At 39.4% G+C, this 23,580-nt stretch overlaps 1 protein-coding gene across 9 annotated transcripts in view; it reads left to right on the top strand.

Moving 5' to 3' along the window:
- INPP4A (inositol polyphosphate-4-phosphatase type I A) overlaps positions 1–23,580 on the top strand; it is a 110,335-nt gene that overhangs the window by 20,567 nt on the left and 66,188 nt on the right. For 6 of the 9 annotated variants that reach the window (XM_030952598.1, XM_030952513.1, XM_030952939.1 and 3 more), the window contains exon 2: positions 19,054–19,114. The gene's annotated coding sequence lies outside the window, so the exon portion shown is untranslated. Of the gene's footprint in view, positions 1–7,745; positions 7,927–11,326; positions 11,468–19,053; positions 19,115–23,580 lie in introns of those variants that run through there. The other 3 variants (XM_030952678.1, XM_030952853.1, XM_030952767.1) reach the window with 2 other exon arrangements.

Raw genomic sequence — 23,580 nt, forward strand, 5'->3', positions numbered from 1 at the left:
GCCAGTATTTGATGGTTTCAGTCTATTATATGAATTCCTAAAATAGGTAGATTATTTAGAAACTCTGCCCAAAACAGGTGCTGCTTGAATCTTACCCTATTTTAGACCCACTGTAAAAAAAAAAAAAAAAGACACCCATACTTTTGAAACTGGTTTAATGTGAGGATAGCTTTTACTTGTCTTTCATTTTAATGTTTCTGTTTCCTTTTCCGTCTTAACTACGGGTGTAACATTGAATTACTGCCTGTGTATTTTAAGAGTCCTTCCACGGTTATGGGTGTGGATCACGTAGTTCTTCCTCTTTGCTCAGCTTGCTGTCTCTGTTCACCTTTCATATAATCAGCAAATGTTAATTTACTGTAGTCTGTTTCAGAAGGCCTTGCATGGAGGGTTATTAGAATTGTTTTTTCCAAGAGAAATTAACAGAGAATTAATGCTATTTAAGAATATAGCAATTGATGAAGTATTTTCATGCTACCTGTCTTTGTGGCTCTTGCTGACTTGTACTGGTGGTTTTGTGTTTATAGCCAGTTTTTTTCTGTTTGTCTTCTTTGTCTCTAAAATGATTTAATGAGTTTTTGAAATCCTCAACTTGCAAAAGTGAATGTTGTTTGGAGTGCACCTTTCTAGGAATGTGACTGTCATTTATTAAACGTGGATGGGAGATAAATGGATATCTTCATTCCAAAACTAAGCATTATCCCAGAATTACTTAATAATACCCTAAAGAAAGCTTGTCCAATATTAAATGCACTAATTAGAGCTTAAGATTCAGTTCCCAAGACTTTTTACAAAATGTCAGGGAAGTAATGAATAAAATCATTATCAGCTCAGTGAGGTGGGCCCTAGAAACTTGTACCTCTGAGCCTCAGACTCAATCTGCTTCATTCTTCCATTTGAAAAAAAAAAAATAACAAGACACAGCCATCCAGTCCCCCAGAAACACCTAAAATGAGCTGGGGGAAAGGAAAACCAGCCTTCCGCTGCTTTGGGTTAAAAGCTGTGAGGTAATCTAGAGAACAAGTAATGAGGATAATGTGACCTCATCTCCAGGTGCATGCTTCTTCTGTATCCTCAGTTGTCTCAGATGCAAAATCATGCCAACAGACCTGTTCTTTTCACCAAACTAATCTCTGTGTGAAGGAAGCCTTGGTTCTGTGGCCCAGCCAGGCTGGACAGGACAGCTGCAGCTCCCAGGGGTTCAGAGTGGCAGGACCTGTGGGCTGTGACCATCATCAGGCAGGTGCAGGAGTGGCCATCAATTCCAAAGAGCTGAAGTACAGAATTAAAAGAAGGTTGAAATGGGAGAGAGCAGGTTGATAGAAAATACTTGTTTTATTGTCTTTGTAATATAAAAAGTGATGCCAGTAATCTCACCAGTTTAGATTGGTGCAGTTTAACTATAAACAAGAAGTTGTATGTTAAAATAAAATTCAAGGACTTGGTCTTTTCCCAAAACACTGTATGATGCAAACATCTGTAATCTCTGGTCTCACCTTAGTCACCAATCCATCCCATGCCAGAGACCTTTTACTCTAATAGAAAGTGAAAATATTCTAAACATACAGCAATATATAAGTACATGCTTATGGATTGTACATAAACAAATGAAGCCTATTAAAAAGAAAAGCAGAAACCCATCACAGCACTGATATATCACCTGCTCTTCCAACAGATACATGGAAAAAGATGTCATAACTGGTGGGTCTCTTTGGGATCTGTATTTTTATGTACCTGCCAGAAAAGAAAATGGTTCACTTAATAAGAAGGTTCTGAATCAATTCTTTTTTAAAATTATTATTACTTGCCTACTTTTACTGTCTCTGTAGGTTTGCTGATTTGGAATTGACTGTTCTTAGAATAAGACATGTAGCCTTTGACATAAAGATTTTTTGAAATCCCATTAGGAACACCACAGTGCTACTTTTAGTGAGCTTTTTCTGTGACCTAATTTTAGGACAAATCCCAAATGATCTCAAATCAATTAAGTTCTGAATGTCAAAATTTAAATTAATCATGAAAGAAACACTTTCATTATCAACACTTTTAATAAGCTTTTCCACCTTGGGCTCCCTGCTGGATGCACAACGTGTACAGTACCTTAGTCTTTGACTAGTCCGATTGATTATTTGGTGGCATTAATCTGGAGAATAATTTCCTGTGTACCACAAATACATAGTGACTTCAAAGTTGTGAGCTTGCAGATAACTCTTTATGATTGGATTGTTTTCTGATGTTTCTAATAATTTCTTCTTTTGAAAGAAGGAATAAAGAATTTTGAGAAGGAAGAAAAATGGTTTAACCTTGTGGCCTTTAATTTTTTATTTTTTTTTTTACTGATCAACTTACATTTGGGGACCCTCTTTGCATTTTGTGAAGTGCTGTATTACACTGTACTAAGAACAGGACTTTTTTTTTGCACAATGGAGGCAAAGAATGACAAAAAGAGGGATAAAAGAATGAGGCCCATAAACATGTCGGAATAGGCAGTTACTTTTCATGGCCTTACTAATTAGGAACCTATCAAAAGATGATTTCCCTGCTGAAAATAGGGACTGGTTAACTTGCAAAAGACTGCCGATGAGTTGGGAAGACAGCACAAAGCACTAGAAATCTGTTGTGCAACCACAGAAATCTCTCATCACAGCTGCTCTTTCTTTGTGGAAATGAGGAGTAAATTTTATAACAAATACTGCAGGAATAATCATCAAAAATGTCCAGCTTTGCATTCATTCTTACAGGGTTTTGATTTGTTTTCCCCAGTGCCGCAGATGGTACTGGGAAAACAATAAGTCTTTGCATCCACTTTCTCCAGCACTGACAATTGTTCTTTCTGAGGCATTTGAAGAATCTTCCAGTCACAGGTCACCAGCATGACATCTACAAGTCCTGCATTGTGGAGACAACAGGAAGAACTTCAGTTTGAAAATGTTTAGAGTATATTGAATGAGCAAAATGAGTGGATTTAGAGAATATCCATCAGAGTATAGAATTTTGTTAGACAATGTGAAGAACTGTGATGTTTAAATCAGGCAGGCTTGCCTCAAAATGAGTTTATGCCTGGGTTTGTTTGGGTGTCTCTTTTCTTAGGATTCACAGGTCAATATTCAATTGAAGTGATTGTATGAGTGCCGAAGGTGAGGAGGCTGGTTTGCAACAGAGGGGTAGTTGTGCATTGTGGAGAAAAATAAAGATTGTTCGGAATAAGGAATTTGTGGCTGTATTGATAGAACAAATTTTAATGATCTTGGAAGCCTGGGGAGGCTGGGTGTGTTCTGACATACTTTCTCTGTTATCCAAACTGAATTTATGGCACATCTGTAAGATTTGAGATTACGGATTCTTCTGCACTTGCCCTATGTTGGGATTTTTTTAGGAAAAAACTGAGTTCTGAATATCAGGGGAATGAGAGCGGGCACGCAGTAATTGCAAATGGTACATTGCTTGATTATCAGGTTTAATGTGTCATTAGGGTCTTGCTGACCTTTTCTGTGGATGCAAAACATGGGCAGATGTTAGCATTAGAGAGAAAAAGAGAGCAGAAGTGGATAGATGTGAGCAGGCCAACTGCCAAAAGATCAGCTGACTCTGTGCTGACATCAAGAGCAATCTGGAGAGTCCTCCTTACCCAAGCAAGCCTTTGCAATGTGTGGTTGTCTGTAGATGCAGGAGCCACAGCAGTGTCTGTAAGGCAGTCTCTCATCTGGTCAGTACATCTTTGTTGCTATGAGATGTGTTGTCCTTGTCTTGTTTTGGCTGATTTCTCTGATCTTAGTCTCTGCAGTTTGTTGTTTCATCTGGTGAGAAAAGACAATTAAGGGGAAATGGGCATTTAGATTGTCTTTTGCATTTTCACTGGATTTGCAGAAGTACTTCCCTCTGAGATCTGCATGCAGTGTGTTACTGATAGCTTGTAACTTTGTTGTCTCTTCCCATTGCAGTCTATGCAGCTTTGGATTGTTAGGGAGTAATAAAAAATACATTTTACGTGGGTCACAGCTATAGCAGTAGCTTGAGGAGGTGGTCTCAGTGAAGAGATGTACTTGTGTGGAGGAAATGGTTTCCCACAGCCTCTCGTGGATTGCTTTGCTAACTGCTTTTTAGAGAGGACTGCAAGATGCTACTGAGTGGTGGATGATGTAGTGAAGGTAAAAAGTTCAACTGCTGCAGTGTGTCCTGTTATTAATCTTCAGAAACCTTGAGATAACTGTGCTAAGTGCATCATCCTCTTCCCTGCCCCCATACCAAATCAATAAAGATCTGCTTTCATGTGTGGCTTCCTTCCTCTGTTCATTGTCTGTGCAGGGTAAAGATTCTGGTTCTGACACTTTTCCCAGCAAGAGTCTTAATTTTCCTGAGAAGCAAACAGTGCTTTTGTCATGGCATATTGAAATACCCATGAAAGGTAATTAGATGGAAGAAAGGAACCTGCTAGTGAGATGCATCGAAAGGGAAGTCTGATAGTCTAATGAGCAAGACACTGAGATCTAGTTTCTACATTTTTCTTTTCTGTGGACATATGTCCAGTCAGTTAGCTGTGTTTGTAAGATGATGCAAAAAATATTTCTCTTTCCAACTTTTTGCCTATATGTGTTTTCAAAATACATGCTCCTATTGTGGTGGGTGTCTTCTACTGTGTGTGTGCATGGTGCTCACTTCCATGTGTGGCTGCTCACTGGTACTTTGGAAAGTATTTGAATGCTCATGTCAATGATAAAAGACTAAAAGCCTGTTGAGGAAAATAGCTCTTCTTTTCCTCTTGAAAAGATGTGTCAGTGCTCCTCAAAAATTAGTGTCTCTGAACTCTTACCTTTACACAGGGCTCAGAAAAACAAGATTACAAAACATTAGGATGCAGCAGAGAGTGTAGCTGTTGGAAAGATGACTGGAAAGCTAGGAGGATGAGGGTGGAAGGAGGCAATGTGGATATTGGCAGTGGTCCTCAATCTGCTTCTGCATCAGGAGCCAGGTCTGTTCTTGAAGAAAATGTATCCTTTTTTTAATTTTTTTCCATCCCCTCCCCACCCCCAGACAGAATAACCTAAGAACAATAAGGCTCAGAAACAGGATTAGAGGTTTGTGTTCTCAGTAAGGACGTTCTGAGATTTAATGAGAAAGCAGGTTAATAAGAAATCTGACAACCTGGAATAGGCTGTGGGAAACCATTTCCACCATCACTGGCTTAATGATGACTTTAAAAATAATTCCAAACAAACTAATTCCTAGAGACAGGGAGGTGATAAGGAAGAACAAGATTCTTGAGCCTGGTACCATGTTAAATAGGTACTATAGAAAAGCCTTTGCTTGCTTGTTACCTAAAGGTGAAGAAGGAAAAAACATTATCTGTAGACTGTAAAGAGTGTATAATAGTCTACACCGCCTCTTGATGCAGAATCTCTTGCAGCAGTGTTTAGTTCAGAAGGCTGTACTAAATTTCTGGTCAAGATTTCATCCACATCTGTGTACATTCTCTTTTTGGGGGTAAGAAGCTTCAGGTTTTCCCACTTTTCAACCCCTGACCCAACTCCTTTCTACTGCAGAATGTCCAGCAAAAAAAAAAGACTGATCAATTAAACAACAGGAAACTGCTGTCTACAGCAGCTAAATCACATCTGATTTGTAGATGAGGTCATTTGCAGCTGAGGCAAGTACATGCATTTTTCACAGTGGGTGCTCACTCTTGGTGTGCTTTATCCCTTTGAGGCCTTTAACAGCTCTTTTCTTTGAGTCAGCTTTGATCCAAATCTTGGCTCTTAGCTGGACAGCAGCACAAAATTGAATGTAAATACACAATTGCATGCCATATATTTTAAAGGAGACAAAACCCACAACTCCCCACCTCCAAAAAGAAAACAAATTACCATCCTCCAAACCCCCAGACATGTGAAGCAGCATCCAGTTTTGTCTTCTCTGCCTGTGTCATAGATGCCATTTGGACCATGTTAGTTTTCCTGATTAAGATCCCAGGGGTCTTGGTTTGGTTTTTTGTTGCTGCTGTTGTGTTTTTTGTGTTTTGTTTTTTTCCCCTTGATGTGCTGTGGTTCTTAGCATTCTCTTGCCTATTCAAGCATTTAAAGCTTGGAAGCTTAACAGGAGCAAATATTCACTGTTGTTAGTAAATTGTGGGAAAGGATGGGATTCAACAGAAGATTTTCCAAGTGATAGAATGCTAATGGTTTTAGGGGAAAGAATTTAATTCAGTGTGTCTTCATAGATACCAGCTATACTATATCCCCCTTGTTTATGCTGTCTCCATGACCATGCTTCAAGAATTGTTTTGCTCAGCTTGATTCCTTCTCATCTCTTGATCCCTGCCAAGGCAGTGTTCTTGGCTGCTTTGAGAGACATGGAGTAAACATTTGCCCTCAGTAGTACAAGGTTTGTTCAGCAGTTTTAACAACCAGATACAGTCCTGAAGAGTGCTGCACACATACTTGGATTGAATGGGCAGGCGTACCTTTCATTTTACTGGGCTTTGAAAAAGAAGGAATTCTTTAAAATGACAAAACACACAGACCCATGAAAGTCATGCTTTGATACTAGCTTTTCCATGAGAAATCTCAACACAAATCTGTTTAGCTGGGTGATAGCCAACTGGACATTTGCTAAGTATGAGGAAAAATGTTCAGCTGTAAATGCTTTGACATAAACCAAGTGTTTTTTCCCCAGACTATCTGGAATGTTTATATGGGCGGCTGTTTAGCAGGTCTATGCATTTTAGTGGCATTGTTCCTTCAGCCAGCATCTTCTTTTGACAATACTTGCTTGATTCATCCCACTGTAATTTGTTTCCATGTACTTAACCTGATGGCTCAGTACTAGATGGCTTCATCTCTCTTGAAGGCTGAATCTGTTAAATACTGCAATTGCTTAGTACAATGTGCCTTTCAGAAATAAGTGGGATCAGTACAACAATGCACATGAAGTGTCTGACATTGAGTGCCTAACTTTGGTTTCATGATGCCTGTTCTTGCTTGTTCATGGTGGGGAGTCTGGCAGGCCTGAGAAATAAATACATGTTCAAAATGCTTCTTCGACTAGGTTATCAGTGCCTGGTGAGGTGGATACCTGTGGGGGTAGCTGCCAGAACTCAGCACTAAACCCAAATGCACTGTTCCTGTTTATAATGCAGCTGTTCTCTTTTCCTATAGGCTCTTTTCCTTGCTAAACTGGTGTCAGGCACGCAGCATTTCTGCTCATGTGCATCCCTTCTTACAGTCCTTCCTACAGCTCTCTCATCTCACTGCATTTGAGACCAAATTTGCTGTGCCCAGAGTACTTAATGAAATCAGACACTTTGCTATGAAGTTGTCATGAATAAATGCATATTGCCCAGACTCAATACTTTCATTTTACAGTCTTTCCTGGGTTTTTTTGAGTTCTGCCCCTATTCTTGACAAGATTCATAAGCCCACCTATATCTTGTAGTAGTGCATCACCTGCCGTACCATGGTATTCACTTGGTCTGCATTCCTAATAGATATATTTGTGGTGAAGCAGAATTGGTATTCTGGGAAGGGAGGGGGACCCCAAACCCCAAAGCAAACAAACAAACTGAAACTGCTCAGCTCTCCAAGATTGTGCAGAGGATAAAATCCAACTTCTGGGGCAGTCTGCAGGCACACAGAGAGACACAGGCAGGCAGCGAGTGCCTGTGTGACCGGGAGCCGGAACGAGAGGAAGCCTTGAAACTTAAACTCCTCCTGCAGCTCTGCATCTGCTCTGAGTCACTGGTATGACTCACACTGACAGTGTTCACGTTAGCTAGCGCTCAGATGGAGCAGCTCTGGCAGCAGAAGAAGCAGGTTGTATTATTGATTACCTGCTGCAGCAGACAGTTGCACCAAGATTCATTTTTACGAGCACAGATGAAACCGAGGAGGCTGTACTGAGTGCTGCTATTATTATTAGTATTGATTTCTCAAGGTAAGAATGCCTGTTTATTTCAATATGTACCATAGGGAATTTGGAGCTTGTGAAGTCTGAATTACTGTTGCTGTTATCCTCAGAGGATGCTGATCTTTGGAGCTGCGTTGCTGCAAAGCTTTGTCTGGGCTGTTTGCTGTGCCATATGGAGAATCATATGGCTAATGGGCAGTGTGTGTCCTAGGAAACAAAATAACTACTTTCTCATTCATTGGTGTTATGTAAGGCATGGCAGCCATGTTAAAGACAGAAGACCTCTTTTGAAGAAACAGTGCTGCTAGACGGTAGGGCAAGGAAAACAAGTAGTTTTTAAGCAGCTCTCTGTTCTTTGGAGGGTGCTGCAGTTCTCTAGTTCTAGCTTAATGAATTTCTGCATCAATAGAATAGAAAAAGCAATTGTATTTGAAGTAGCAAAATAATTGTTTACCTTTAGAGCCACTGTGTTGTTTTGCCTTCAGCATTCAGGCCGGGACTGTGCAAGTGATCCATGCAGTGCCTGGATGTAAACAGTTTCTTCAAATACTACAAGTGGTACTTCCAGATATTGGGGTGATTTTCATCTTGTGCCACTGAAAGCACATATGTCATGTTCTGGCAATTGGTAATATGCAAAAAATGAGACATATTCTAGTTAGCGTTGACATATGCAGAGTAGGCATAACATTTGTTTATAGGGGCTTTACTGCTATTTTACTCACTTTAGTGCTATAATTTTAATGTAGGTTAGACTGGTATAGCTTATTATGCTCATGTAGAATCCTCTGAGTCTTTTGCATTTGCTATATTCCCCACAAGAGATTTTATGAGCTAGGGATTCTGGTTTTGAACTGCAGTAGTGAATTTATCTTAATTTATTTTTTTCTTTTCTCCTCTTCCCCCCCATTTATTTTGTATTTGCAAAGCAATATCCTTTTAAAGTGCAGTGAGGTTGGCAGTTGCTTTCAGTAATAAGGGAGCCACATCACTTGTGTTTGTTTTCAGAATGAGAGAATAAGGGTATTTTCAACACCTGATCATTTCCTAGATTGCTTTCAGGTACTTGAAATTACCACTCATTTCCATGTAGAATTTACATAAAAGAGATGACTGAAATAATCTCTAGAAGAAATACAGTGCCTTAATAATAGCATTTAAAAATTACAGCATCTTTAGGGTCTTCTTCTGTATGATAGTTTGTAGCATTTACTGATGGACAGTGTTTTCATTGCTGTGAAAACCAGATTTGGTATTACTCTAGCTTTTATAATAGATTAGTTTCTTAATAAAAGGGAAAGTAAGGTCTGTTAGTGAATTTGTAGTACCTTTATACTTCGGATGACATCCAACTTGGAAAACTACAGTGTGAGAGGAGCATTTAAAACAATGTCTGTCATGGATGCCCAACTCCCAGAGGAAAAGTTTTGTTGACTAATTTTTATGAATTGTGTTTCTGATATTAAATATTTCTCATGTTAGAGCATTATAAATGCAAACTAGCTTAAACACTGTTTGGATTGATTTTGGGACTGTTCACTAACAAAGTTCTGGCACGTGACAGTCTCCTTCTCCTCCCAGATCCAAACAAGTAGAAATAAAACATTCTTTACATTCTGAATTTTTCCACTGATTTGTATCTTAATTACTGTTATTTAAGATTGTGTCAGAAATTTGCTTAAACAATTGCCTTTAAGTATGCATTTAGGTACATAAAATCTGTGTTAAGTGCGAAGGAACCAGCTGCATTTGATCCTTCTGTGGAGGGATTTTGCAGTAAGTACAACAGGGCTTGTCAAAGTCTGCTCTCTAGGCACCCTGAAAGCTGGGTTTTGTTACTTTAAGATGGCTTTGTATTAGGCTGCAAAGGTAACAAGTGGCAGAGGCTATTTGGATTATTTCACTGGTACTTTTTGGCAGGACTTGAATTGTGAACGTTCATTATATCCTTGGCCTTTCCTTTCTGTAAACCCAAACAGAAGATCCCAGCTCTCTGTTCTCCCCTCCTGTTCCTAACCTACAGGATATCACAGCTGTTTTTCTCATCTCTGCATTACTACTGAGCCATGCTTTGTTATTTTTGCCTTCTCTAAAGCTTTTGTGAACTTCCTGCTGAAATTTAAGCCCCTTTTTGATTCTCACTTCAGCTGCTCAGGTGTGGATTCTCTCCCCTTGGTAGGTTTTCCACCTAGGAAAGCCTTGAATACCACAAAGCTCACATAATTCAGCACTTCCCTTTTGCTCCTTGTGCTCTTGTGTTCCAAACAACAGGTGGGGTGTTCAGGTTGTCCTTTATTTGTTTCTTCCTTTGTAAAACCTCCTGCTTTTTTTGGTGGCTTCTTTTGTAGCCATGCTCTGTGTTACTCTGAGCCCTTTGTCAGTCTTCCTGGCAGCTGCTGGATTAACTGATCTCTTACATGTTCTGCTCTCTCAGTCCTTGAGCAGAAGTTTGAAAACAGACAGTGGCATCATCTTTGGGCATGTGGTTCTACCTCTCCTTGCCATGACAGCAGGAAATGGCTGCAGGAAACAGAGCTGTTGCTGTGGGTAGTACGTAGGAAAATTAGGACCCTAGAGAAAATAAAGCATTTCTCCAAAATTCTTTAGTGGGAGGAAGCACTTACCTCTCCTGTTTTACACAAAAGCTTCATTAGCAATGATTTATAACTAGCCTTGCCTGATGAAGAACTTAGGGGAAATCCAATCATGTCATTGCAGTTCATTTAATTTATGTGAGTCATCTTTAATATGAGTGATATTTTTTTATTGTATTACATTTTTAGCTAATGATCAACCCAGACTGGACCATTGCTGTTTCAGAAGCTAAGTTTTGCATAGATAGCTCATGCACTGAATAAGGATTTATATTTTTCCCCAGAAGAAATAGTTGCCATATTTTCTGTGGTGATATGCTGTTTGACATTAGACTTCCTGATAAAGGACTCTGCAGTATATGAAAAAGCAGCATCTTGGTGTTTGTGTAGTACATCCTTGTCAGAAAACAACACAGCATTTCTGTTTTCAAGTAGGAATTTGAAATGGGGGGAGGGAAAAAATTTTATGAGTTGGGGTTTTTTTACAAGTTTTTGATTCTTTTTTTGCATGTTTGAAGTAAACCCATGTAAACTGGAGTTCTGTTGGAATAAAATCCTTGCCTGTGAGCAGTATGAGTAGCACCATTTGCAGTACTGGGCCATCTTGTTTGTTGGAGAACTCCTCTTTTTATTTGTGTCATTTTTAGAGATGACAATTTTTACATGAGTTATTTTTGTGGTCTTGTATAAGTGTAAGCATCTAGAGGGCATCTCCTCGGCCCCTTTGGCTGTTTTCTGAAGAACTCTTCTTATAGGGATTAGATTTGTTGCCTGGTTTTAAAGAGGAGGGGGAAAGAGTTGTTAAATCTTTGTTTGTGTTGTGTTCTGAAAAGCTCTTCACTTAATCCTGGAGCAGTTCAAGCAGGAGGACCCAGTGAGACAGTGAACACATCCTGGTTGCCCTGGAAGGCCTGAACTGCTAGAGGGGCTCCCAGCTCATTGTGTTGCACCAGCTTCTGCATCCGGCAGGAAAAGTCACAGTCTCATTTTTTGTCTGTTTAAACCTTTGTGTATTTTGAAGCTTGTGCTAGTTTAAATAAAGAGTGAATGGTACAGCCTATGCTCTGAGGATAACAATGATGGCCCTTTCATTTGCCTTCAGGGTCGGGGTTTTCATTTGACTTCATGGCTGTAGTTCCCCTGTCGTGCTCTGGAGTCAGAGCCAGTGTGAGGATGAGGGTAGTTCATTTTGCTCTGGTTAAATGAGGTTATGGCCTGGATTATGATGGCATGTTATTTCTGTGCAGAATTGTCCTTGTATTTTATAGGGATGCAGAAATCTGGGATTAGCTCTGTTTTCATTTCAAATTGATGCTTTGCCTTTAAAGCAGCAGAGTACCTCTGACTCGTCTATGCAAGCTTAAATAAAATAACCGCCCCTAATTGGTAGGTTTGATGTCTCACATAACACTGAATTGACCTTCTATGTTCAGGTGAAACACAGTTTAAAGGGTGTGGGTTCATGATCCTTAATTCAAGTATACTTTTTAGATAAGTACTTGTTCCAGATGACAAAGGAGCTACAGGCAGAGGTGAATAACAGAGCATGGAGTCTGCTGTTAAAAAAAAAAAGACAGCACTGCAATATTCTAGATTGCGCTAAATGCCAATAACTTCATCCAATTTCCTGTGTGTGATAGGTGAATGTATTATAAGTCCCAGATTCCTGAAATACAAACTGCTATAAAAGATTTCTTCTGTCTCATTTCATAAATAGACACAAGTGGCCTGACTTCACAGGATAAGATTTATTTTTTTCCAGGCTTCGGTGTTATTTCTGTCAAGCAGTTGGAAGGGCTTCTTCTGAGGATATATGGACCAAAATGGTGAAATGTTGGTTCGTATAATGCACATACAAGGACATGAAATAAATAATACCATGTTGACAGTGTCCTCTATTGTTTCAGGAAAACTTGGAAGAAGAGCTCTTTTGAGCTCTGTACGATATGTAGATTTGTATGAAAAGGACTATGTCACAAGTATTACTAGCATTAAATATTAGCATCATGGCTCTAAATACATGACATAAAAATGCATGCAACTGAGCTGGCTAGAGTGAGCTCTTTCTGTCATAAACACTCTCTCAAATGTGGGTGTCTGGGAAAAGTTACTCAAATTATTCTCTGTTCCTGAGAGACATAGATGACTTTCAATTGTGTTTTGGTAAACAGGAGGTAGTGAGTAATAGGAAGAATGTGGCCATTGTGGTTTTGCCTGCATAAGGAAGATTTCTCATCATTGTCCCATAGCTTTGCAGATTCTGATGAGAACATGATATTATAATGCTGATGCTTCTAAGAAAACTGATTTTACACAGGAAAGTTGCTTGGAAAAATGACTGCTCTTTTGCTGGTACATAGTAAGAAAGGCAGATTTTGCTGGAATATGGTAAGAGAGGCAGAGTGCATGGGCATAGTAGAAAGAGATGAGCACCTTCAGGGTACAGAGAGCAGTAAGGGGGGGGCTGGTTGGGCACATGGAAGGATAAACCTCCATTTGCACCATGAGAGTGTGAGGGAAACAGCTCCTTTTATGTGTGGAAGTGAGGGAAGGCTGCCAGTGTCTGTGTGTGTGTGATCTGAGGAAGGGAGGGGTTTGGCTTCAACACCCATGTTGTCTCCATTCTGACTTCCTTGTAAATGCTTTGACTTTTTTGGGGGGAATGCAAATATTTCCTAATACCTCAAGAAGGACTGCATATTCTTTTCTGTACTTGTTAGTGGGATTTATATTTCAGATATCTAAACATCACCATAGTCTTTAATTTCATGGAAAATCAAAATGTCACAAGGGGCCACTGGTAAGATTTTATTGTGGGCTAGAAAACATTTGGCACAGGTAAGAATTGTCTCTTTAAAAACCAGGGGTGTCTTTAATAGCAATTTAGTGTAAAATTTAGCAGAAAGACAAATGGAGGACAGAACACTTACCAGTGAAGATCTGCTTAGCTGGTGTTATATTTGTGATAAGTAGGAGACAAGAACTCTTGTAATTTGACTCAATTTATGTGAAGATTTGATCCCCCTCCCAGTCATGAGTAAGGCATCCAGGATAAATGAGAAGAATTTTTTCTTCCTAGTACAACGCTTTATTGTCACTAGCAGCATTTGCAGACATCTAAAAGATGCTAAGAAGGTATATGTCAAATACGCATTTGGGAGGGCTGTGGTAACTGATGAAGGAAGAATGTTACAGTTTGCAGCATTTTTTTTTTGAAAGTATGACATCTTTCCCAACTTCCCTAGAACTTGCTTTTTTCCCCCTGTTCCTTTGTGATTCACATTTCTGGAAAACAACCTTCACAGTGAACATGACTGTTTATATGAATATAAAGTTAATAATGCAGCCTAGATTTCTCCATATTGTACTGTATATTTCATGGCTGGAGTACCCAATGTTCCCATTTACATGAGCTCTCAAGCTGCATTTAGGGGCTCATAAAATGAACATTACAAGGCCAGTGCAGTAAGAAAAACCCATCTTAAAGTCTCAACATCTTGGGAATTTCTGTAAAACTGAACATCCTTAGAAAATTATCGGTTACACTGCATGAAGATGATTTCCAACCATAGTTCCTTGGATGTTTAGTTTTACAGTGAAATATTATCTAGCTTGAAAACATTGCCTCCCATGATAAAAAAAGGGAGAGGCATTGTGGGCATTTGGTAGCTGAATAAAATGTGTCTTACTGTGACAATGATAGAATAAATGAAAGAAGAGAGTAAGAATTTTAGACACTGGACACCATTCATTTGCTATCAACACTATTACAAAATTGTTCACAGTTGATGCACCATGGTCCTGGGTGTCACCTCATCTTTTTGCATAAGCACACAGCAGATGGTTGGGTCAGTAATGCTTGTGAAATCAAACCATGTCTTCTCTTTAGTATGTAAAATAGAATATGAAATGCAGGATCTACTTGTGCAAACCACTTTGACCTCGCGACTGTCTTTTGTAATCTTCTCTTCCTGGCTTCCCATTTTGCTGAACTGCACTCTTTATCTAGACTGACTTTGTGGAGGTTTGTATTTGCCAGTGCCGAGAAATGTTGGGTCATGCTCTGAGTTCTGACTCTGTGTGTTCAACCTGGGGAGGTAGTGCTGTGTTCTGTGATTTTCTTTTCATAAAAATCAGGTGCAGAGCAAGGTAAATTGTGCCTGTGTTTCTTCCCAACAAGAAGTTGTGACTCCTTCAGGAACACAGCCTAGCATTAGGAATGTTAAAGCACTGCTAAAACCAAGTGATAGATAGAGTTGCAGACATGTGTTTTATTTCTTTACAACCAAGAGCTGAGAATAGATAAAATTTTAATGTTGTGTACATAATGTGCACAATGCAGGTTGCATACATAATGCAAGTGAATCTGAAGTAATTCTGGGGAAGTGACATGAAGACAAGGCAAGTTTCTCTTTTCCTGGAGGGTATATTTTGATGTAATTGTGATAGCATCTTGTGTAAATACTGCAAAAAGAGGTGCCATATTGATCACAATAATGATTTGCTCAGAATGAAGTGAGTTTATCTTCTTTATATTCTTATGTTTCGTGTAAACTGGTATTTCAAAATGGGGAATGAAGAAAGAGTCCAAGAAATAATATATTGCAAGAGTTGCAAGAGAGTTGAGACAATGCAGTATTTTATTTCCCCCAAAGCAAAGGAGATCAGACAGCATAGCAAGACACACAGTATTTTCTACCTTCTGTCTGCTAGAAAAAGAACATGCTGCCTGTGTTTGTAGGCTGATTATTGGAAACTTGAGCCTCTAAAATATGTTTACAGGAAATATCTTCTGAGCTACACTGAGTCTAACAACTTGTTTTGAATGAGCATTAGTTTGCAGCTCTGCTGTCATGTGGTTCATCCTCACCTTCTTGTCTACTGCAGAAGTTCTTGTTCCTCAAATTTGCCAGTATTATCAGCAAACAGTCCTTCCTCCTCCCAAGCTTGTTAGAGAGCTTTGGTTTTACATTGTACCCTTTGCAAAGTGTTCTGTTTTGCTCTTTTTCTTCTATCCAAGTATTCTAGAGCGAAGTTGAGTGAGGTTGTGGAGTTGGTTTGGTTTGGTTTTTGGTTTTTTGTTTTTTGTTTGGGTTTTTTTTGTTGTTGTTGTTGTTTTGGGTTTTTTGCTTGCTTTTAATGTGGTGTGTTTGGATTTTTTTTTAAAAGATGTTTAGGTTATACCAACATGTGCCATTTTGCTGACAGATGGAAAGAGGGGAATAGTGAGGACAAGCAATGGGAGACAGTAGTTTAGATTGGCACAGCTCTTGAGGGAATAGCACATCTGTTGGACTGAACCTGACAAAAGCTATCAAGGCTAACCTCCAGTCAAAGCAGCTCTGTTTTTTCCTCATTAACTAATAGACAAAATCACACCTGGTGTCATGGGTTGCAGGGTACCCTTAAGAGGTGTTGATACCACATTTAATTGCAAAGGAGAAGTGTTACTTGTGCCTTCCTTCCTGGAATGATTTAGCTGCTATCCAGTGAGTCAGAAAGAAGGAAAAAGGGAACATGAAGGAGAAAGTGAGGCATTTCCAGTGAGAGCATGTACACTCCCTGTTATTTTTATGTTTGTTTTTTTTTCACGCTGATGTTTTTCTACAGAAAATAGTGTCATGCACTTCACTTTCTGCGGTACTTTGGAATAATGGTGTGGCAGATTTAATGGAGAAATTATGTTCTCCTTAGTTTATGTGGTAATCCTGGATGCAATGTAAGTGACTGGGGAGAGAAAAAGCCTCACTATGTATAATTTCTGTACAGTGAAGGATCTGAATGGCTTTTAAATTCTGGCAGCAAGCTCTAAGGTTTGAACTGCCATCATCAGTCTATTGCAAAACAATTTCTGAATGGTTTTAATTAAGGAAAACCATGTCACAGTCTTTAATAGAATGTGGGTTTTGGGTTTTTTTCTGTAATGAAGCTGTCTTAATGCAAAAGGCCAGAGAAAGAAGGCAGAACATGTAAAGAAGATGGTCCTTTAGTGCAGTCTACAGTAGTACCACACTCTCCTATGGTTTTACTGCTATTACAGGGCAATATAATTAAAAAACTTTACAATGTAGGGTGAAAAAGGGCTTGAATTGGTCCCCAGTTAGAATTGTTCATCTGCAAGGGCCATTGGCATCTCAGAATGTAATAACCTGGGCATGTGCTGCTGGTCTTCAGTTTAGTTGTTACAGCTAAAGCTGCACTTTGACAGTTCTTAACCGGGTACCAAAGTGCAACAGAACTGGAGTGCCATTAAAAACTGTGGTTGTGTCAAAGGGGAGGACTTAAAGATGGCCTCTAGAAATGTAGTTGAAAGCCCAAAGTTGCTTTCAGAAGGGGGTGCAGAGCAGGAGGGCATCTGCAGGAGGTCAGAAATTGTAGAGAGATTGGTAGGGGTAGGTCTTACCTTCTCTGCAGAAGATGAAATATTTTTTAAAAAATCTCACTGATGGGTTGATTTTAAAATACATCACCAGTGCCAGTGTTGCTTTGCAAGATGGGTGTGACTTGCTGAAGGTAGTGAACAAGTTAGGAATATGACTTGGCAGCAAAGAAGCTTGATGTACTTACTAGGTCACATTGTCTCTATTTTACAGATGCATGAGCTAAGCCGCAAAGTTGAAAAGGGTTTGCCTGTCTCCACAGAACTAATCTGTTTTTTGTCACAGTGTTGAAAATAGAATTTTTAGATGCCTTTATCATCTCTGCCTTTTTAGTTTCTTCCTTTAAATTAAATAAATAATAACTGACCAGGTTTAAGTTTTATATTAGATGTCTTGAAGGTGAAGGTGGTACAGTATATTACAGGATATTAATGTTGTAGGTCCACAGTATCAGCCCTTGATCTTGTGACTGTGACTGGCAATGATTTGCCTTGACAGTAGCCTTCATGGTGTCCAGGAGCTTTCACAGCACTTGCCCTGCTTCTAGAGTGGAAAAAGAAAAAATAACCATACTAAATAAATATGGTTGAAGTTATAAAGAATATTAAATTGGAACTTTGCAACTGAATGTGCCAATATAAAAATGGTTTTAAATAGTAGATGACTTTTTTTTTCCTGGTAACTTGCATATCACAGTTACCCCAAAAAGAGCTCCATATAATGTTAGATGTCTCTGTCCTCATGGAGGACAAAAAGCCAGGATCAAAGCTTTGTAACTTCTCATCTGAACTGACAGTCATAGATGTGAACCTTAAGTTTGTTCTTCTGCCTTCACCTTGGACAATGAAAAGAGAACAAAATCTAAGCTGCTTTGCAGGCCACTTCTATGAAAAGGTATAATTTTAGATGCTTTGCTTAAGAGTCCGTGAAAGCACAGGACTGGATGCATTTTCCTGAACTGTTAAATCTGTTTTAACGTTGGTATAACACTTTATTATATGGAAAACAAGGTTACCCTTGTCTAAACTGTCTTTTTTGTTGCTATTATTCAGCTTACATTTGTTACTTTGTTAGCATTCTGTTTATCTTAACACTTTTTTCACCTCAGTGTTGAAAGCCCTTGTTATGTATCTCTGAAGAGCAAATTGTAACTCATCTCAGCTTCCACTTTGCTGAGTTTAACAGTGTTTTTGCAGAAGGTGGCTCTTCCTTGTCTGCACAAGTCTTTCTCTGCATGTTGCAGAGTGAGCTGGATGCTGTTCAGCTCATTGTAGCAAGTGTTCCTAACTTCGTTTCATTGCTGCGGCTTGTAGCAACAGGAGCACATTGCTGGTACACCCTAGTGAAGTATCTCCCTGTTTGTGGCTGTGTTATCTGACTCGAAGGCCTTCTTTCTTCTTGTTTTTTATCAACTGATAAGCTCCCAATTGGTAGCAGAAGTTCTTGTTAGTCTGTAGTGTGCTGTTTTATCTTAGGACTTTCTAACTTCTTTCTTTTACTTCAGTTCTGGCTGTCCTTTGTTAGTTTTGCTGTAAGCTGATGAATTGCGTCTTGATTACTGCATCACGCATTTGAACACTGCTTTATGTATGAATCTTTCCTGAATTTAATGTTTTGAGGAGTGCTTTTCTTATGACTGCATTTTTCTGTGAATTAAGGATTTACCTTTCTTAATCTTACTGTATATATTTATATGATTGCCCCATGTGTACTTTTTAATAGAGAAGCATCTTCTCCGCATAGGAACCTGTTGACTTGCCACAGTTTTGTGGTACCACACTCAAAGATTTCTAACATGCTCTATTGAAGCAAAATGGTAGATATTTCAGGTTAAAATTATACTGGAAGGCATGCTACTTGATAAGTTTATGTTTTGACCTTAAGATAAGAAGTTTGATCCATAGAGTTATTTCCTACCTCCCAGTTATACAGACTTTGTTCTCTGAGTGTAAATAAAGAGGTGAAGGTGTGAAACTGAATGAATGATTTTGTTTCAAATGATAGAGAAGCTATGTTTTAAAATGTTAACACTCAGCATTTTTTAGTTGGGTTTAGCTTCTGTAATTATTACTTACTGGCCTGCTCCCCCCCCTCCCCCCCAAAAGAAAAATCCTATACTACTGGCCTGTTTATATGGATTGATTCAGTCAGAAATAATTTGTGCTTTTTATGTCTTTCAGACTTCATTTAAAAAAGAACTGGATACACATGCTGAATTTAATTTGTGAAAGGTGGAGTAAGGTAAGATAATTTTAGTGATTACTGCTGTAATGTGTGATGATCTGTTGACACTGAAGGCAAGGGTTCAAAGATTCATCATAAATTAGAGACAGAGAAATCTAAAAGGAGCTTTCAGCCTTGGAAATAATGAAGCACTGACAAGATCCAACATTCTGGTACCAGTGGTATGCTTTTACCCTATGGTTTGTAGTGTGAGTAGTTCATTATATTGGCCAGGGGTTTTCTGTTATTATTTGGATGCATTGCCCACAGAAGGTGAGGAAGTTCAATAGCTAGTGACAATATGATATGTTTGTATTTGGACAAATTATGTGTTGACAAATTATCTCAAAGTCTGTGAGATTTAAAGTACAGCCTTTGCTGAAAGGCCAATATTTGTTGCCTGTTTCTGCCATAGGAACAAACCCGTCTTTACTTTTTCTCCTAAACGTCCAGAGATGTTGATGAAGAAGGCAGGTCTGCCTATCACTGAGCATTGCTGTAGCATAGGGCAGTATCCTTCAGGATGGGATCTGAACCCTGCTGGGCATTTCACAAACATTTGTCAAGTATTTGCTTGTCCACAGTGAAAGAGCTGCTTTATGTCCTGTCTGTGGCAGGGTGAAGAGGCTGATGGTCACATTTCTAGGCCCTGAGAGAGAAATCTCTGTCTGTGGGGCTCCTGTTAGCAGAAGTGAGAAGACTCTTGGCCACTGATTTCCAAGCAAAATTCAGTCACAGGACTCCTCTTGCTTCCTGTGTGCAGAGCAGCTGTGTTTTGAGCTGAGCAGCTGCTTCTGGCATTCCAGAGAGTAAGAGAAGTTGGGCCACATATGCTGATGAGATGAGGGGATGTGGCCTGAACTGCAAGGCAGTATGAAGCAGACTAATAAAAAGAGTTTTCTGGTAGAGACAGGAAGTTTTGCTGGTGTGGGAATAGGAAGTAGTGAGAGGTGTAACAGGATGCTCTTGGTCAAATGTGATGCTTAGGGTTGCATGCAGAAATGGAGGGTGGACCTCAGTGTCCTTGTCCCTGATGTAGTGCCCTTAGTCCACTTTTACAGAGTTCAGCAAATAATGAATGGTGGAGTAGAGTCAATGGTGAGCGGTATTGACTTCTCAGAGATGTTATTCCCCTGCTCCTGCTAAGGCAGATCAAATTCCTTTCCAAGGTCAAGCAGACAAAGTCAGCAGATGCACTTTCTCCTGCAGCATTGCTTTTCTTGTGTTAAATGTGTGTCTTAAGGCAGACTGAGAATCAATTACTGGAAAGTCTAGAGAGGTGTGCTGCCATGGCCGTGCCTACATCTGAAATTAAAGCAAATGGTCGATACCATGGACTCAGTTATTTAATTGGGGCAGAATGGAATAGAGTGCACAACAGGATGCTCTAGAGGCTTATGTATAATTTTTTTTTTTTTGACCATCTTGAACTGCTCAGTGAAGAACAACTTGGGAATCAGGCATGCACTTACAGATCTTTCTCCATGCCAAGAAGGCCAGGATAAAGTTGCCAGCAGCAAATTAGCATTGCCAGATCCTGTAGCTATATTGTGACTTAAAAGGAATTGCAGTAATACTGGTCATTCATACCATCTTTCTTTCTTTTATTAATCATTGTCTGCATTGGAAAAGAAATGCCTGAGGCAATCCTTCATCTCTATCCAATGTAGTTCTGTTTCTTGGTGAAGAAATTAAAAAAGAATTGTCATTCTACCCCAAGACAGCTATGACTTCTCCCTTGTGGGGTCTGTCTCCACACTTGCAAAGAAATCCATAATAATAGAGCTAAAAGCCAGCATTTGGGGCTCCCCTACAGGGACAGCATATCATCCTAATTAAGTGTTTCTCAAATATGGCCCTGGCTGTGCAACCCACTCCATTTTTTGTCAGATTGCGCTACCTGCTTGAAGCTTTGTGTTAGAGTAGATCTGGAGAGAAGATTGGAGAGAAAGAAAAGAGAATGCCATTTCTGTTTGCCTGTTTTCTTGGTACTTTGGTGAATAATTTCTTTCCACTGATGTAGATTTAGGCTTCTTTATTGGGAGTCAAACTCTGTGTTGCATATGTAAAGCTCCACATATTTTTTTTATTAAAGCTCCTTAATTGTGCATAAGACAGGTTATGCCACTCTTTTTAAGTAAAAGTCACAGGTTTCCCTTCAGTCAGTTCTCTGGGTGACATCTCTAGAAAATGTGCCCTGCTAAAGTAAATACTGGTGTAGATGATGAGTGGACAAACAGCATGGGTGACTGACCAAGGAGAGATGATCATTAATATAAGCACAGCAAGCTGCTTTATGGCTATTGTTGTTACCTTTTACTGCAAATTTTCTATCTGCTTTTACAGTTTGGGATTTTTTTAGCAAAAACCACCAGCATTTGCTAGTTTGTTCCTTCTTCTTTCTTCCCAGTTTGTAAAGAATAAATGCAGAGCAGGCCATGTGTGACTACATGCAGTGATCTTGTTTCTTAGAGCGTAATGTTCATCATCCTCTTGTTAATGGTAGATCAATTCATGCCCCATGCCAACGTGGCATGTGTAATTGCAATAACTACATGTGCAGTCATTGCATAATGTGTGCCACTTGGCCTTTCTGTAATATTCTGTATTCCATTAGAGGGTTTTCTGACTGCTGGCTTTAGTATACAGAGCTAACCATGGCTTTTAACAGTGAAGAGAGAGATGAAGAGCTGAGTTTGAATATGTTATGTGAAGGCATAATGGTATTGAATAGAGCCTGAATCCAGGGAGAGGGAGAGAAAGAAAAGTAAGAGGACATAATGTCACATAGCTAATGAGAACAGCTGAAGAGGGCACAAAGGGAGAAGGCAGAGGCAGAATTTCAAGTGTTTTAAGTGTCTGGAAATGAGAGTGATCTGTGGTCTATTACTTTGGTTCTTTCTTATGACTTCTGTCTCTTTTTACAAATATTTTGTCTATATTATGTTCTGTGCAAGCCCAAAAATCAAGCTTTTTCTGAAATGCTACTCTTACATCAACCCCTTTAAAGTCTTTGGAACTTTATCCAGCCCGAGCTTGCATTCAATTCGATAACATTAATTTTACTTCTGTGTTTGCATTTGAATTATAAAGCTGTTACAATGTTTAAATTACAAAATGTCCAGTACCTAATTGTTAATAATCTCGGTATTATCCTTGGGAGATACATAGATGAACTACCACAGAGTGATAATGAGGGTTTCAGCAATAATTTTTTCACTAAAACATACTGAGAGAATTAACACTTAATGTGAATCAACTAAACCAACCTTCAAAACCAGCTGCCTACCATGCTTCTTTCATTCATGGAAACTCTGCATATGGATAATTTCCTACTTCCATTATTTTCCTTTTAGCTAGGTAGATAGAAAATGACCATGTAGGTCCTCAGGTACAGACTTCCTCACGCCAGAAGATCTGGACTGTGCAGTACAAACACTTTGTGAACACTCTGTATGGTCTCCATACATATGGCCTGCAGTAGCTTGAAGCACTGCAATGAAAGACAAAAAATCTGCAGTTTGTTTCATACTGAGGCATTGCTAGCATGCTACTCTCTGAAGAATAAATAGCAGAATAGACTCATAGTTATTTTTAACTTTGGTGCAGGATTTTTCATGACTTTGGGGGGGCAGGGAAAATTTTTTAATTCATATCTTTAATCTGTAGTTAGACATCTCAATAAAAGTCCTCTGTAGACACTGAGGATCTGCAGCCATTGGTGAAGTCAGGAGCAATTGTCAGTGATCTGAGGTCTCCCAAGAAGCCAGGTCAGTCTTAAAATCTACACCAGGAGAAATCTTAACTTTTCTGCTTGCTACAGTGGAACTGAAGCCTATTGTTATGTGTCTGCTCATGTGCTGCCCCTCAGCTGAGTCACCTTCCTGAACCAGAATTTATTTGATCATGGAATCTCCTGAGTTGGAAGGAACCCATGAGGATCATCAAGTCCAACTCTTGATCCTGCACAGGACAGCGCCAAGAATACCACCATGGGCCTGAGGGTGTTGTCTAAATGCTTCTTGAACTCTATCAGGCTTGGTTGGTGCTGTGACCACCCTGGGAAGCTGTTCCGGTGCCCAACCACCTGGGTGAAGAACCTTTTCCTAATATCTAACCAAACCTTGCCAACACAGCTTCATGCCATTCCCTTGCAATTCTGTCACTGGTCACCAAAGAGAAGAGATTGGTGCCTGCCCTCCTACTTCTACCCCTCCTATTGGATGCCCCATGGCTATTAATTTAGCGCAATTAGACATTTTTAGCCATGATATTCAGAAGAAATATTAACTGCTTGCCTATTTTGACTATTGTGTGACATGTGCAGGCAGCTACAAACCTACTGCTAAAGCACCAAGATGCACAACTCACACTTGTGTTGTTTGAAGAATGAGTCAGTAAGTGAGTATATTAAATTAAGGCCAAATTTGTCTGAAGGAGGCAGCATATAAAAATATTACCTTTTAACAAAATGATTACTTGCA

This window comes from Camarhynchus parvulus, chromosome 1, assembly GCF_901933205.1.
Source record: "Camarhynchus parvulus chromosome 1, STF_HiC, whole genome shotgun sequence".
In the NCBI taxonomy this organism is placed as follows: Eukaryota; Metazoa; Chordata; class Aves; order Passeriformes; family Thraupidae; genus Camarhynchus; species Camarhynchus parvulus.